The 10648-nt window shown below is 30.9% G+C and overlaps 1 long non-coding RNA gene across 1 annotated transcript; it reads left to right on the top strand.

Moving 5' to 3' along the window:
* Nucleotides 1-7117: 7117 nt before the first annotated feature.
* On the top strand, nt 7118-8495 carry LOC120138320. Its single transcript, XR_005517521.1, has 2 exons — nt 7118-7500; nt 7804-8495. It is a non-coding gene; the product is annotated as an uncharacterized LOC120138320 (long non-coding RNA).
* The last annotated feature ends 2153 nt before the right edge of the window (nt 8496-10648 follow it).

The raw sequence follows: 10648 nt of genomic DNA, 5'->3' as shown, positions 1-10648 counted from the left end.
TAATCCCTCAACTGTAAATGATCTTTAATTATTCATTAATAGGAGATTCAACTGCATTTCTAATAGAGATAAATATTTCTATTGGCCGATAAATTTTTAATGATTTTTTACTTAAATATATAAAATACAATTAACATGAACAAAGTGGCATATGTAGTAAATGAATTGTTGTTATTTTGAGGATCCCGGTTCGAGCATTATAGATGTCAGCGGTATAAACGTTCAATGTCGAAAGATTGAGAGTTATATTTGAACAAATATTGTGTTGTACTTATTCCAGATTAATAAAAAATATAATTAGACGATGTTTATTTACTTTTATCAAACGTAATATAACACCATCCGTCAGTAGTTATTAGATGTCGTATTTACATTTTCAAAAAAAAATTGTATTTTAAGGATAATATCGAGAAACATAATACAAACTTCACATAAAAATGATGCAAAAGAAACATAAAAACATTAGTTACAACCTTAAATCTTCTTCATGAACACTTCCTTTCCTGTAGGGATGATTTAAACACGAATTACTTTTAAATGTTTTCAAAATTTTTAAATAATTTATATAATATTTATATTAAGTAGATTTTTCTCATCTTAAAAATTTAAAAATATTTATGTAACCCCTAAACATAGTCTGAACGTTATGCACAAATCTAGGCGGTTACATATCCTATTCAGAAATTTATTTTCATATTTAAAATAGCATTTAAATCAAAATATAGTATAATACGTAGTTAGTCATAAGAAAGTTTCATATATACATCAGATAAACGTCCATATATCAATATATATATGTATCAGAAAAACCGTATAAAACATATACATAGCAAAATAATGGTAATACATATATATTGAGACGGAAGCAAAAACAAGTGTCACCAAAGTATAACAAAAAGGCATATAGAGATATACAGTGGTACAAAAATAGAAGTAGTCGATCCTCCTGTTGCTAGTCTACGGTATGTTATTATCTGAAAAGGTTAAAATTTACATAATGAGATAAAAAGCCCAGTGTTCTCTTTACGATGTATAAAAACATACAGATGAAATACTTTAGTAAAATCAATTTATCAAACATGTTTTAAAAATATGACTACTACCCCATCTGATCACCAGAATGTGTATGTTCCCTAGAACCATACACCCACCTGTACACCCTGTAAGGGCCTTATACACATAGCATAAGTACCTGCAGTAAGGCTTACCCTGTTCTCAAAGCAAAGGAGCCCTCAGTAAGGACTTACCCTGAGCACAAAGCCGAGGAGCATACGGTAAGGACTTACCTTAAGCACAAAGCCGAGAAACCTACGGTAAGGACTTATCCTGAGCACAAAGCCGAGGAGCCTGCGGTAAGGACTTACAAGTCATAGACTAGGCCTGAGATATTTCCTCCAACAACACCCCCAATTATAGTAATAAACATGTATGTATTCAAGTGAAAATAGTAGTTTAATTTAGTAAAACATTAGACTTAGAAATTAGATACAGAAATACAAAATTCAGAGATGATATCAGAAACATATAGTAAATCAGATATCAGATAAACAATATTCAGAAAATTAGGTATCGCATCATAAAAATATTCAGTATTATCAAAAATCTAAAATAGTTCAGATGAATAGTTTAAAATAGTAATGTAACACCATCAGAAAACACACATGTATCTGTCTGAGTAGCTTGATAAGAAAGTCTACTATTGAGTATGTCGATAATGATCAGCGGCAGCGCTAAATCCTACGAATCAGAAAAATCCATTTCATAATCCTAATATGAATAATAATAACCCCTATTTAAACAATTTATAGATACCTACGTGTAATTATGGAGGAACACGGATCGTGCGGATCTGATGGATGGGAAGCACCAGCTCTAACCGACCCTCAGTCGATTGAAACACGAGTACCTTCATAAAAATATATTCTTGAATCAATTCCATAATTAAATCCTAAATAAATAAGCAAAAAGGCTAAAAATACTAAGCATTTTCATATTAACGGGCTCGATTCAGGGCTTTCATGTCAGAATTTGGTAAAAAGGATCCTAGAATCGGACTCAGGATGTCAAAAAAATCAAGATGGAGGTCTTCAAAAAAAGTCAATGCCGGTCAACAGTCAGCCAACAATTATTAGTCAAAAGTCAACTGTTGATCGGTTCGGTTTGGATCAGGTCGGGTCAGATTGGGTCGAATCGAGCAGGCGGGTCAGATCGTTTCTAGAAACCCACCTGGCAGTAGAACTTTTCCAAGCGCAACGACGGCGTGTGGGGGCGCGTACGGGGCCTTTGGGGATTAAAACAATCACGAAAAAAATTCCTATATACTTTTTAAGGGGTTTTTAAGGGCCTTTGGGGCCTTTGGGAATTATTTTTCATTAATATTATGTTTTAAATAATTGTATACGTGGGAAAGGTACCACCGATGGCAAGATATGAGGAACAATCGATGGCCAAAATATAAGTAGATGGAAGTAAGGGAAGGAAATATATGACAGTGTACTAATGAAAAAGTACTTCAATCCAATATGAACGACGCTTATATAACACTATTCAAACAAACTTAACAGCTTTGATACAACAGATTAACCAACCTTTAACAAATTCGGGTAATTCTAACTAATCCAATATCAACTAATTACATTTTATTATATTATATCTCTAACAGTATATAATAGTTATTGCCATCGTATGAAATTTGTTAGGTCATGAGCATGAGAATTCAAACTCTCTAAGATATGATGAGATGAATACTACCTTGTTTCAATATTATTAGTAATATTAAATGCATAATTATTTGAGATGACAAAAAAAAATTTGATGCCAAAAAAGGTTTAGGCTAAAAGTGGTTTCCTCAGTCTATGGTTAGGGCATATCTAACATCAAATTAGGATTTACATAAGACTTTATATATTGTCCATCAAGAGTGACGATGGTGGGAATTAAACTTATTCTTACAAGCTTAAATTATTAAATTTCAACCACTTATGTCAACACTCATTTGTTAAGAAGATGACAATATAAACCGTATTATTTTGAGCTGACTTTTTATATATGAATTAAATTGAAACTTGAAAAAGTTTTTTTCTTTTACAAATCGTATCGTTTTCTTGGGTTAAAGTTGATAACTTAGATTTAATTATTTTTCAAGTAATTTTCGCACGTAGAGAAGTAAATACAGTTGCTCGTGTCTTTATCAATTGAGCTTTTAATTATTTTTCGCCTATTTGCTTTCTTTCATATATTTTGAATGATATTTTGGATCTTGTTATTTTACGACTTAATATAAAAATAAGTATCTAAATTATATTCTGAATTTTAATGTAAAAATAAGTGGCTAAATTATATTCTTAATTGATTTTTAGTACTCAAATAATTTTTCATTAAAAATAGATACCTGACGTTTTCTTCATTACACTTTTATATACCTTCCCCATAACGGCCTTTAAATTTAATCCTTAAGTGACACAAATTATTAATATATTTTTCTGAAAATTCTATTTTTTTAAACAATTCAAAAAAAATTAAAAAACCACCCTCAGCTTGGTCCCCTCCCATCCCCCTGTTTTCTCTCCCTCTCGTCTTCCCCCTCTTCCCCTTCCTCCCATCCCCCGCAAACAGTGTGAAAGCAACAACACCACCACCACATCGATGCTTCGACTGCTATTTATAAAAATTAACTCACCTCGATTTGATTATACCAACCAGCCCCTCGAGTGAAAAGTCGATTAGTTGCAATGTTGGCGTTTTTTTAAATATTTTTGAAATGGTGGGAGTCGCCACTAATCTATTTTAAGGAGCATTTGGAACACTAAAAATTAAGTAATTTTAATAAAATATCTTATTTTATCAAAAACACCAAATTTTTATTTACGAAAATCAGAAATCATGTTTGAGAGTCAGTTACGCGTGGGGAATGATTAACACTCCCACAGTGCCCAAAAATTAGTACATAGTTGATTACCATTTAAAAATTGGAAATTTTGAGTTCGATATTTTTTTATTTAAGAATCATTATGTATGCAAATTTTGAAAAAGGGTATTCATTTATCGAGACCAATAACGACCATCATCGGGCATTTATCCAAGAGCTTCGTTATCGATTCCAATAAATGAGAATTCCCTTGATTTTTTTTTTAAAAAAAAGATGCAAGGTTTTAAAAGGATGTCCACTTACTTTGGGAATTATCAGTGGTCTGGTCACCCCTTGAGCATAATGCGAATGATACACTATTAACTCCTTGGTAAATGATCATTGCATTATTTTGAAATCAAGATGCAATCAAACAACCATGTATGAACCTAGGAACACTAAATGATTAATTAAGGCTTCCCCTAACCTAAGGTGTCAAATTATGAAATTTAAAGAATCTATAGGACTAAGCCTAGAAATGGAGACTCTAATATTAATCCTAATTGATTTGAACCAATTATTGAATCAAATAATCAAAATTGACTCTCGGGCATTCAGGCGAAGGCCAGATCGAATTATTTCCTAAACTAAAGGACTAAAGTGAAATTAAGCCTAAAGTTGAGGCTCTAATAATAACCCTAATTAATTATTGAATCAGATAATCAAAATGGACCCTCAGGCATTAAGGTGAGGGTTAAATCAAATTATTCCCTAATTAAAGGACTAAAGTGAAATTAAGCCTAAAATGGAGGCTCTAATATTAGTCCTAACCAATTATTGAATCGAATAGTCGTAATGGACCCTCGGGCATTAAGGCGAGGGTCAGATCGAATTATTTCCTAATTAAAGGACTAAAGTGAAATTAACCCTAAAATGGAGGCTCTAATATTAGTCCTAACCAATTATTGAATCGAATAGTCGTAATGGACCCTCGGGCATTAAGGCGAGGGCCAGATCGAATATTCTCTAAGTTAAGAAAAGTTCAAGGACTAATTTCAAAGAGTTCTAAATTTAGGGACTGAAATATGAGAAATCTAAATCTAAGGACTAAAATGTAAAGATTCTAAATTAAATGTTCAATCTAAATCAAGTAAGCTAAATTCAAAACTAAGTTAAACGAGAAAAATTAAAACTTAAGATAAAAAAGAATAAAGAAAGAAAGAATATCAAACGTATAGTTGGTGCAAATTTTAATATAAATATGTAAAATAACCTATCTGCATTGCAAAATTCATTTATTTTATACATACGCATTATCAAAAAATTTAAAAAAAAATGTGAAACAATATCTAAACTTACACGTAATATATAAACATAATTCAAAAAAAATGTAAATGTATAACCTAAGTTGGATAGGACAAACATATACAAAATGGTTTGAGAAAGAATAAATATAAATATATACATATAAGACAAATGTGAATATATGATATGAACATGCATTCAAATGGCATCGAGTAACTTAAATATGCATAGTAATTTGAACGAAACGGTCAAGGTAATTAGATATTCAACATACCATTTTAACGCATGATCATCTTAAAATTAATGCAAGAACCACGGAATATTAAATTGGCAGCAATAAATGCTAATAAATAAAAACAGGATGCGAATCTAATAATTTACACACAAATCAATCAAAATTTAAAGCTAAATCAAATGAATATTGTACTGTAAAAGTGCAAGAATGTAGAAGGGCACAATCACGAAATGTTGAGAAGAAAATAAACATAAATGCAAAAGGTCTAGGAAGTTAAATAAACAACGCAAAACAGGACTAAATCGAATAAAAATGAAATGAGGAGCAGAATCGAAAATAAAATAAGACATTAGAGACTCCAAATAAAATTTACCAAAACATTCCAAAGACTCAAATAGGACTAAAATAAAATCGCTGAAGAACTACAAGTCAAAATCATTAGAAAATTTAATGAAAACCGGACCAAAATAGAATACGGGTAGAAAATGATGGACGACGGAAATGATTTACCCTTGGCCATTCAAAAACAAGGAGGCCCTTAATGGGCACTTTTCAGAAGATATAAAACTCATTTTAAAGCAAACAGAACCCATTTTCTCATTTGAAAAACTTTGGATCAAAACATTGATCTTAAAATCCTATGAAAAAATTTAGAGTATGGATTTAAATTGCGGTTGTGGTCGTATTTTCGGTCGTGTTATATTTATCACGTTATGAATATAACGAATGTAATTGTGGTAATTACGGGTATCACGGTCGTATATTTTTTCAAAAGAGTTGATTTAAAAAAACTATTTTTTTAAATTAAAATAATAAAAAAATAGCAGAATAACAATTCACTATTACTGTGATAGCCCTCTATCCATTAAATTGTGGTCGTAATCTGCTTATTATTGGTGTGATTCCCTGCACACCGCTATTTTTAACAATAGCGACCGCTATTTCAATCCCCGCCTTAGAGTGCTCTTCATATGTAGGGGTGTTCATTCGGTTAAAACGGTGGCCGACCGAACCGAATTAACCATAACCGAATTAATTAAAAAAAAATTTTCTTTAACCGTTAACCGAACCGAATTTTTTTTTCGAACATATTAACCGAACCGAATAAATTTTGGTTAATTTCGAATTAACCGATTTTTTTTAAAAATTTTCTAATTTATATAAAATTAAATATTTTTTAATTCAAAACAAGTTTATAATTAATTTAAATAATAAAAAATTATAAAATAAAAATTTTAGATAAATTTTTAAATTAATTAATATTGATTTAAATTTAAAAGTTATTGGATCTTAAATTATTAATTGTGTTTTAAATGGTTTGAGCTTAGCCCATATGTTATATATAATATATTTAATATTTTTTAATTAGAAAAAAATTTACAATTAATTTAAATAATATATAATTATAAAATAAAAAATTTATATAATTTTTTAATTAATTAATATTAATTTAAGTTTAAAAGTTATTGGATCTTAAATTATTAATTGGGTTTTTAATGATTTGAGTTGAGCACCTATGTTATATATAATATATTTAATATTTAAAATATAATTTCGGTTAATTCGGTTAATTAACCGAATTCGAACCGAATTAACCGTTAACTAAATTTTAAAAAATTTCTTAACTGTTAACCGATCGAACTAATTCGGTAACCGAACCAAATTAACCGAACTAATTCGATTCGGTTGTTAATCGAATTAATTCAGTTATTTGAACACCCCTATTCATATGTTCATCGTTTTCTTCGCGAGCCACCATAGACAGCTGCGTCGGCCACTACTTTTGGTCATGAAAATTAAGAAATATCATTTTTTACGATCTTCTCCGACCCTTCTATCTCGATCTTAGTTCGATTTCAAGAAAATCCTTGGAGAATGAAGTAGATCTAAGGTTTTCCTTTCGAAATACCCATTCTTCAGTTATCGAGATTTCTCTGTCGATTTGCTTTCTCTTTATCTTTTATTTTAAGAAAAACCCTTAAATGGGAACTCTAACCCTCGAGGAGGCTTTAGATCTAAAGAGATCCACTATAAAGCCTCCTCCTTTCCTCAGGTTCTAAAGGAAAACGAGACTCGGGCGATTATCCGACGACGAGATGCTCGCACAACCCAAGTAAATGACTTCTTTCTTTCCTTTTACTCTATTTGGTTTCTTCGAAAATACACATGCACACACAAAGAAATCTAAAAATGCAACCCAATTCAAAAAAAAAAAACTTTAAAAATGCTTTATTTTCTCTTAGAATGGTGGAAAAAAAAAACATGTCTTACAATTCTTTGTTTGTGGGTTTATATACTCAATTACAAAAGGGTTACAAATGTAAAATAACAAACAAAAAAATGGCTCCGAATCTCCTTTACCCTTTTTTTTTTGCTTTCTCGTTGATGGGTCTCCCCTGCTACGATTTTGGCATAGGGAACATGGCAGAGGCATACACGGTTCTGCAATTCGGTTATCATCATTAGTGAGAGAGGAGGGCGACCGATTTGCTGTGGGGGCCAAATCACGAGCGCGTCACTAATGGAGATGATGCAGACGACGCGTGGGAAGTTTTGGAGATCGCGCGTGCATCTCACACGCTACTTATCGACGGTCGATATGCTAGAGGGCATACAGACCGTTGGATCATGATTTGAATCCAAAGATTAAGCTTCGACGAAGGCGGTGCCTGAGCTTTTTAAGGTAAAAAACCCTAATCTTTTCTATTTTTTTGGATCGTTGGACTCCTATTGATCTTACGGTGGAGATTCGACTGAGCGATTGTCCCATCTTGAATTATAAAAATCTTAGTTGGCTCTTTTCATCTAGACCGTTGGATTGGGTCAGATCCAATGGTTTTGGATGATACGACGCTAGATGAGGTTTCAAAACCCTAGCTGTTGTTGAATTCCTTTAGGCTTCTGGCACGTGGGTTTCCTTTAGTTGTTGTTTGGGTCACGTGGACCGCTTCACTTGGGCTTTGAGATTAAAGTAAATCGGGCTGCTAGATTTGGTCTTTACTTGTATTGGGTTAAATGCATATTTTGGTGCTTGTTGGGTTTTATAATGTATATTGGTCTTTGTAACCTGAAAATAAAACACTAAATAATATTAATTAATTTTTTGTTTTTGTTTTATTTAATAATAATTACCATATATGTATGTATTTAATATTTACAATAAATATGTATATAATCTCACTGAAGCTCATAAACCTATGTACATATACCTAGTATACCTTAATTATAGTTAATAACCAAACACCAATGTATTAAATAATAATAAAATTAACCATTATACATATAAACATTATAAACTTATATTAAAACAAAATCTACATATAATAAGTATGATTCACAAAAATTTAAAAAATCAATATTATATAATATTAAAATTGAAGTAAAATTTGAAATAGAGATCGAACAAAAATGAGCATCTACTTTCAATTCGCTTCAAAGTGGAGCTTCTCGCAAGCAAAACATAAGATAATGAATGGGTTTGGATAATAGATGGGTTTAATTATTTTCATGCAAATTAGTGGTCAACATTTGATTAAGTCGAGTCGAGTCAAAAAATTTTGAGTTATTCGAGTTATCGAGTCATATTTTACAATTTGGATTTGATTTGAATTTTTTTTGAGTTGAGTCGAGTCGAGTCGATTTTTCGAGTTGTTGTTTAAATTTAATTGTAAATATTTATAATATTATAATATTATTTGACTCCTATTTAAGTGACTTTCTATAACCATATATACAATACAAATATATTTCTTCATATTTTTATATGTGATAAACATATATAAAATAAAGTTTAAGGACTTGAGTTAAACTTGAAAATAAATCACTAGCTACTAAAAATTTAAAGTTGCTCGAGTTATTTGAGCTGCATTTTACAACTCGATTTGAATTTGAAATTTTTTCGAGTCGAGTATATGAAATTACAATTCGAACTCAATTCGAGTCGAGTAGAGTCAAAAAATTCAATTTTTCGAATCGAGTCGAGTTTTACTCACCCCTACTCCGAATAGTTGCTTATTATAAAATGAATATTATGGAAGATAAGCAATTAAACAAATAATGAGAAGCATAAACGAGGAAAACGGTGATCAATATTGTTGTATGTATGAATTGAGGGGTGGAGTAGTTTAGCTTTCGGCGGATGATACCAACGGTGACGACGGAAGGAATAGAAAGCAGGGGGCTGGGAGTAGATGACGCACCGAGGGGATTTGTTTAATTAAATTTTTTCCTTTCAATTTCATCATCAACCGTGGTATGTCATCTTCGACCACTGCCTCTTCAGTTCTTTCCCACTCACCTCCAAAACATCAAAACCCAAAGCCCCAACCTTTTAAAGCAATTGATGATCGACTTTTATCTGAACTAAACCCACGCATCATCTTCTTCCATGGGGTTTTTAATCTGTTTTGCAAAATAACCAGATTCCATGGACTTGGATGGAAAAGAAAAGCTATAAGCAGATTCCATAGATTTGAACAGAAAGAGTTACATGTAGTTTGTTAGAAAAATAATAGTTTAATTGAATAAAATTGATGTTGTCATGAATAGATTTATTATAATAAGTCATATCACTTGATGAATATAGTTATATTTTAGTTTAAAGTTGCATTCATTCAGTTATACCTATTAGCTTTTCAACAAATTCTTTACATGAAATGTTTTAACAATTCATCAAAAGATCCTAACCTTTTTATTCATATTCCCTCACCTATAAATAAATTAGTTAAGGCACAATCTTAGACACAACTTTGAGACAAAACTTTTAGACACAATTCACAAAGTTGAATTAGGAAATCACTTAGAAAATTCCTTTCAAATTCGTTCTTTCCGGTGATAGAGAAAGGCAAGATTGTGTTCGACTGATCACTACTGTTGTGCTTACTGTTGTGATCGTTTGTTGTTGTATCCTGGGAGACTGACATCCAACGTTACTCAAAGCACCTAGGAGAGGACGAATTTGTCTTAAGGAAACTGTTCATAAAGGCCTCAACAAAATTCTTCTTCGATTTATATTACTCTACTCATCCGATTCATTGTCTAAATATGAGTAAATCAATTTATTGCCTCTACTTTAAGTTTTATTTATTTTTCTTTGTTTGATTATATATTAATTTTTATTATATTATCTCGGATTAACATTTTTCTAACAATCTTAAGACAGATTCGTTCTTATTTATTTCGAGATGTACAAATGAATTATTTAATTTGAGTTTAAGCCTAGCAGATTGTCAATATCAACGGATTTTGTTTAAAATCCAAGA

The sequence above is a fragment of the Hibiscus syriacus genome, unplaced genomic scaffold (genome assembly GCF_006381635.1).
Source record: "Hibiscus syriacus cultivar Baekdansim isolate YM2019G1 unplaced genomic scaffold, ASM638163v2 tig00110683_pilon, whole genome shotgun sequence".
NCBI lineage: Eukaryota > Viridiplantae > Streptophyta > Magnoliopsida > Malvales > Malvaceae > Hibiscus > Hibiscus syriacus.
The sequence above is the reverse complement of the archived record's forward strand: the minus strand, read 5'-3'. Positions and strand labels throughout refer to the sequence as shown.